The sequence below is a fragment of the Penaeus vannamei genome, chromosome 27 (genome assembly GCF_042767895.1).
Source record: "Penaeus vannamei isolate JL-2024 chromosome 27, ASM4276789v1, whole genome shotgun sequence".
Lineage (NCBI taxonomy): Eukaryota > Metazoa > Arthropoda > Malacostraca > Decapoda > Penaeidae > Penaeus > Penaeus vannamei.
The window spans coordinates 28,789,134-28,796,633 of NC_091575.1; the positions used below are offsets into that span (position 1 = coordinate 28,789,134).

Consider the following 7,500-nt stretch of genomic DNA (forward strand, 5'->3'; position numbering starts at 1 on the left):
TCTCATCATTCTTCCTCCTCTTCTCATCATTCTTCCTCCTCTTCTCATCATTCTTCCTCCTCTTCTCATCATTCTTCCTCCTCTTCTCATCATTCTTCCTCCTCTTCTTATTATTCTTCCTCCTCTTCTCATAATTCTTCCTCCTCTTCTCATAATTCTTCCTCCTCTTCTCATTATTCTTCCTCCTCTTCTCATTATTCTTTCTCTTCTCATTATTCTTCCTCTTCTCATTATTCTTCCTCCTCTTCTCATTATTCTTCCTCCTCTTCTCATTATTCTTTCTCTTCTCATTATTCTTCCTCTTCTCATTATTCTTCTTCCTCTTCTTATCATTCTTCCTCCTCCTCCACTCCCTTAACTACCCTTTCCTGCGCTTTCTCCTCCTCTTCTGAAACTTTTCGTATTTTTATGAGTGATAATACCCACCAACTAACACACGAAAAAGAGCAAATAACTATAAGCCAGCCAATCGTTGCTCCCTTTAGCTATTGGGAAACGGAATTGGGTCGTTACGCTTCGGATGAAAGCTAAACCTGCCAGTGACTTCAGATCCTCAATTTAAAAATGTTACCCCTGTCAGGAATCCTCCGTGACAGAAAACGGGAAATTCTCACACTAGCGGTTTATACGTATCATTAGTGAACAATAATTGTGCGAATACGTAACAGCCAATTACGTTGTTGACTAATGTAGTTATATGAATATGTATCAACTTGTGAAAATAAGTGACCAATATATTTATGTAAATATGTAACAGCCAAGTAAATTGGTGACCAAAATGCCAATTAGTGAATAATGTAGTTATGTAAATATGCATCAACCAATGCAAATTACTGACCAATATAGATAATGAAAATATCTATCAACCAATGTAATAAAAATCACATCACAGATTTGACACATCACTTTCAGAGCAGAAATTGCAACAAATTGCTTGATTTTTTTTTTAGCAAAGTCCAAATCTGGTATTGCCGTCCCCGTTCGAACTCCTGTCGTAGTAAATGCAATACCTCTAGTTGTCGTAGGTTTTATGTAAATATAAATCGATTTATTCAATATGCTACTTATATAGGGGAAGATGAAAGGAAGACGGGAAGACGAGGCAGAAAGAGGAGGTGGAGAGGGCAGAGAAAAGGCGGGATATAGGAGGATTAGAAGATGGAGGAAGAGGTAGAGGATGAGGATGAGGAAGCGGTAGAGGAGGAGGAGGAAGAGGTAGAGGATGAGGAGGAGGAAGCGGTAGAGGATGAGGAGGAGGAAGCGGTAGAGGAGGAGGAGGAATAGAAGATGGAAGAAGAGGAAGAGGTAAAGCGAGAGGAAGAGGAAGAGGAAGCAGAAGAGGAGGAGGAGGAGAATGAATAGAAAGAAGGGGGAAGAGAAAGAGGTAGAGGATGAGGAAGCAGAAGAAGATCAGGAGGAGGAGGAACAGGAACAGGAGGAAGAAGAGGAAGAGGAAAAGGAGGAGGAAGAGGAGGAATAGAAGATGGAGGAAAAGGAGGAATAGAAGATGGAGGAAGAGGCATAGAAAGAGGAAGCAGAAGAGGAGACGGCAGAGAAAATGCGAGGAAGAGGAAGAGGAGGAGGAAGAAGAAGTAGAGACAGAGGAAGCAGAATAGGAGGAGGAGGAGGAGGAAGAAGAATAAGAGGCAGAGAAGAAGCACCATAAGAGGAGAAAGTGGAAGAGGAAGAGGAGACAGAGAACCGGAGGAAAGATGAAGCAGAAGAGAAGCGGGAAGTAGACAAGGAAGAAAGAAAGGAAGCAGTAATATATAATCAGAACTGGAAGTATGGAAAGAGAAGCAAAAGAAACACACAAACAAGCAAAAATAACGGAAAGCAATAAAAATATACAACTTATCTCACTCGAGTAAAAAATATCACACCACATCAACAAAAATTATCATAATTGTATACCTTAGCATCCATGGCCTTAACAATTATATATGCTTTGGAAATTTTATTTTGGAGTCAATATCTAACAATATAATTAGACGTTGATAAGAATAATAATGATAGAGATAATACCAATAATAATAATTATTATTACAGTAATGACATTATTATTAACTAATAATAGAAATAATAATAATAATAATAATAATAATAATAATAATAATAACAGCAATAATAGTAATAATAACACTATTAATAAAATTTATATCAATAATAGCCATAATAATATAACAATAATGGCAATGACAATAATAATAATTGCAACAATAAAGACAGATAATAATAATAATAATAATGATAATAACAAAATAATAATGATAATAACAAGAATTACGATTATAATAATAATTATAATAATGATGATAGTGATAATAATGATAAAAATGATTAATGAGGTAATAACAAAACTAAAATAACAATAATGGTAAGAAGAAAAGCAGACGATCTGCGATGTTAGAGTACGGAATGAAAGTGAAAACGTTTGTGTAGTGTCTCCAACTCTCACTTTCACTACATACCATACTTTCACCGTCGGTCCTCCCCCGTCTTGGTAGTGGACTCGCCCTCTTTTGACGCGGGAGCAAACGCTTTTAGAAAAGAAAACGGGAAACATCACAGAAAAAGTAATTTATACTCACGATTTTTTTAAAATAAGAAAGCGGGAAATACATCACAGAAAACGTAATTCATACCCACGCAAAAATATGAAAAAGAAAACGGGAAATACATAACAGAAAACGTAATTTATACCCACGAAAAAAAAGAAAAAGAAAGCGGGAAATACATCACAGAAAACGTAATTTATACCTACGAATTTTTTGAAAAAGAAAACGGGAAATACATCACAGAAAACGTAATTCATATCCACGAAAAAAACGGTAAATCCATCACAGAAAACCCAAGTTATACCCACAAAAAACGAAAACTGATCATTAGACATAGATTACTATAAAAAAGGAATCGATGCGTTGACGAAATCACCGAAAAAATATAAGAATGCTAACCCTATTCTAAACTCAAATGACACAAGTAGCAGTTGTTAACAATCGATCAATAGATAAATATACGGTAATTCTTTGTAAGCCGCGTTTTCTTTCCAATTACCGGTAAATATAATGCCTCTGCATCTTAAGATTACTTCTGTCCTACTCCATTTCTTCCGCTCTATAAGATGGCGGTGTCCATTTCCCTCTATCTACGCGCGTCGCCGTCTTCAACCTCTACCAATTTGGTAAAGATCGCCGCACAAATGAAGCATACCTTCATATCCCCTTACCGGGGGCATGTCCCGAACCCCCTTCCCTGGGCTGTTTCCCTACCGGAGGGCAAGCTCCCGCACCCCCTCCCAAAAAAATATTTAGCTTACTTTAAAAGAACGGAGGATATAAGTCGGTAGCCGGCGTACAATGTCACTGTCACTTGCTTGCACCAAGGTCGCTCGGGTCGAAATGCCCAGTGGCGTCGAATCAGTAACGATAAGTTCGTGACATTAAGCGACGAATAATTCAAGATATCGTAAATTATCGTTATCTTAAAGCATATATATATATATGTAGATAAATATTATGAACATATCAAATACAAGAAATATAAGAATTCTATTATCAAATGTTTTTAAAATATGATACAAATTTACTGAGGTTACGCTCACAGCTCACTGCATTGTTTACATTCGATACAGTTCGAGATAACGAGGTTTGTGGACTATTGTACTTTCCACGATATATGTAGCGCGGACGCCTTAATTAGTATTGCCAAATATACAAGTAGCAGTTATTAACAATCACTAGATATATATTAAAAAGTCGTTTTCCAAGCTGACCTGCGTGACGCTTTCCAAAATGGTTTCGCCAGGTTAGCAGGTCGGCTCCTGGAGTGTAATGGGAGCAACTGAGTGTCTCTTCTCCGACCTACTGTGGCGTGACCTCACCAGGGTAGGTCATTGGGTCACTGTCTTCGTTTCTCTTCCATGACCTGATGGGTGTGATATACTTTCGATTTGGGTTTAACGTGGTTTTAGGTATGTGCGCGCGTGTACACTTTCTCCCGCTCTCCCCGTCTTCCCGATTCGATCGCTCTCTCGCTAGTTCTCTCTCTGTATGCTCTCTCGCGCTCTCGCTAGCTCTCTCTCTGCATGCTATCTCACACTCTCGCTAGCTCTCTCTCTGTATGCTCTCTCGCGCTCTCGCTAGCTTTCTCTCTGTATGCTCTCTCGCGCTCTCGCTAGCTCTCTCTCTGTATGCTATCTCACACTCTCGCTAGCTCTCTCTCTGTATGCTATCTCACACTCTCACTAGCTCTCTCTTTGTATACACTCTCGCGCTCTCGCTAGCTCTCTCTGTGTTTACTTTCGCTCTCTAACTTGCTCTCTCTCTCTCTTGCGCTCTCGCCAGCTCTCTCTGTGTTTACTTTCGCTCTCTAACTAGCTCTCTCTCACTCTCTCTATCTCTCTATCCCTCATGCGTTCTCGCTAGCTCTCTGTGTTTACTTTCTCTCTCTAACTAGCTCACTCTCTCAATCTTTCTCATGCGTTCTCGCTAGCTCTTTCTGTGTTTACTTTCTCTCTCTAACTAGCTCTCCATCTCTCTCTCTCTGTATGCTCTCTCGCTAGTTCTCCCTCCATACTCATCACTCTCTCTCATTGTCCCTCTTCTCTGTGATTTTGTTTCTTTCTCTCACTAATTCCCTTTTTCTGTTTTCGTCTTCTCTTTCTCTGCTTTTTTTTTTTGCTTATTTTTTGTCCATCCCACAACCATTGTCTTCAACCTAGTATCCCAACCTCATTCCTACCCGTCCGTGTTGGCGTTGCGTAATCATGGACTCCGCGCCTGAACACTTAACCCCGATGCTCGTCTTCAACCTCCAAGACGACCGCCCCCGATTTCCACCCCACAACCCAACCCCTTTAACCAACCCTAATCTTACCTGTGCGTGTTGGCGCTAGAGAGAGAGAGAGAGCTAGAGAGAGAAACTCTCTCTCTCTCTCTCTCTCTCTCTCTCTCTCTCTCTCTATATATATATATATATATATATATATATATATATATATATATATTATATATATATATATTATATATATGATATAGATATATTTAATATATATATAATATATATATTCTTGTCTCTCTCCCTCCCTCGTACGTGCATTTGCCTTTGCGTGTGCACACACAAAAACTTAAAATACTCCTTGGCAATCCGTCGCTAATTACACACACACACAAACAAACAAACACACACACACAATCAAACACACACAAACACACAAACACCCACACACACATACAAACAAACAAACGCACACACACACACAAACAAACACCCACCCACACACACGAACACAAACACACAAACAAACAAACACACCCACACACACGAACACAAACACACGCACAAACACCCACACACCCACGCACACACAACCACCAACCACACACGCAAAAAAGCAAACCCGACCGCCGCGCCCACACAAGGACCCGACCAAGGGAATTCCCAGAAGCGCTTCTTCCTTCGGCGGCAGATTCAGCTTCTTCCCCGGCAGGAAACGGGGAACGGACGGCTGAACGAGAAGCAAAACAAGACGAGGAAAAATGGTGTGATGAAATTTATTTATTTATTTATTTTTTTAAAGTTGGGAACGTCGTCAGGGTCACTGTGGGGGAGGAGTGAGGGTGATGGTGATTTGATGGTGATGGGAGGAGGAGGAGGAGGAGGAGGAGGAGGAGGAGAAGGAGAAGGAGAAGGAGAAGGAGAAGGAGAAGGAGAAGAAGAAGAAGAAGAAGAAGAAGAAGAAGAAGAAGAAGAAGAGGAAGAGGAAGAATAAAGGAGGAGGAGGAAGAGGAAGAAGAAGAGAAGAAACGACGAGAGAAGAGATGATGATAGGGGAAAAAGAAAAAGAAAATGGGAAAGGAAGATATTAGAAGATAGATAAAAGAACAAAAATGTAAAAACAATTTTAATGGTGATGGGAGAAGGAAGAGGAGGAGGAAAAGGAGGAAGAAGGGCAGAAAAGACGAGAGGAGATAATAGGAGAAAAGAAGAAATGGGGGAAGGAAGGTAAGAATACAAGACAGACAAAAAAACAAAAATTTAAAACAGTATTAACATCTACCAGAGAAAAAAAAAACGAGAGCTGAGATGATAATAGGAAAAAAGAAGAAACTGGGAAAGGGAGATAATAAAAGACAGACAAAATAACAAAATAAAACAATACTAACACCTACTATCGCTCTCAACCCAAAATGCCCCAAAGAGCCAAATCTCCCGCTGAAACAAAAACAACATGAGAGAAAAGGAGAAAACGAGAAAGGAAGATAAGAAAAGAAGACAAAACAAACAAAAATCTGTAAAACAAAAATGAACATCTACCCTTCGCTCTCAACCCAAACTGACCCAAAACCTTCCTTTCCGCTTGAAACAAAAACAACATAAGAGAAAAGGAGAAAACGAGAAAGGAAGATAAGAATAGAAGACAAAACAAACAAAAATCTATAAAACAAAAATGAACATCTACCCTTCGCTCTCAACCCAAAATGACCCAAAACCTTCCTTTCCGCTTGAAACAAAAGCAACACGAGAAGCGCAACGGAAAAAAACCACGTGGAAGCTTAACCTACCGACGGGGACATTCTGCTGCGTGGGAATTTTCCTAACGCGGGTTCTGTCAGGAATGTGCGATATTCTCCTAACTTCTTGTCTTCGTATCGGCGTGGAAATATTGCTAGGATGAGGCGAAGGATGGAGGAATAGGGTGATCGCAACTGCATGCCTTCAGTGTGGAAATATTGCGAGGATGAGGCGAAGGATGGCGGAATAGGGTGATCGCAATTGCATCCCTTCAGTGTGGAAATATTGCTAGGATGAGGCGAAGGATGGCGGAATAGGGTGATCTTCGCAACTGAATGCCTTCACTGTGAAATTATTGATAGGATGAGAGGAAGGATGGGGGAATAGGGTGATCTTCGCAACTGCATGCCTTCAGTGTGAAATTATTGCTAGGATGAGGTGAACGATGACGGGATAAGATGAAATGTGATAAATAATTTCATATTATTTCTTGCATATCGAGGATTTGACTTCGGGTCTCTCGTTATTCCTTTATTCTCTCTTTTTCATTTTCTCTCTCTGTTTATCTCTACGTACAAACATTATATATTTTCTTCTTTTCTTTTTCTGTACCTCCGTTTGTTTACATTTATGATGTAATGTGAAGGAAGAAGTATACATAACACAGTGTAAGGGAAATAGAGAAAAATGCGATAGTTAAAAGTCCATCACTAGCTAGTTAGCTTTGAAAGAACAAGAATAAAATAAATAAAAAGAAATGATATTAAAAAAATAACGTTAAAATGTGATGAAACTCCCGAATAGACTCAACTTGTACACTTTTGTCATATTTTATCAATGTTCAGCTTTTCCCAGGCTTAGACCATAAATTGTGAAGGAAATCTCTGAACTTCCTAGAATTTACAAAAAAGAGAATAACCTTATTATTTTTCTAAGAATCTTTCACTAAAACCTTTTCCAGTATAATGGGATCAAAAACTCTCC

The 7,500-nt window shown here is 39.3% G+C and overlaps 1 long non-coding RNA gene across 1 annotated transcript in view; it reads right to left on the reverse strand.

Moving 5' to 3' along the window:
* The window catches only part of LOC138866918 (uncharacterized), a 50,470-nt gene extending 47,068 nt beyond the window's left edge, over positions 1-3,402 (reverse strand). Inside the window, exon 1 of the long non-coding RNA XR_011399684.1 lies at positions 3,320-3,402. This is a non-coding gene — a long non-coding RNA (uncharacterized lncRNA). The remainder of the gene's footprint in view (positions 1-3,319) is intronic.
* Positions 3,403-7,500: the final 4,098 nt, after the last annotated feature.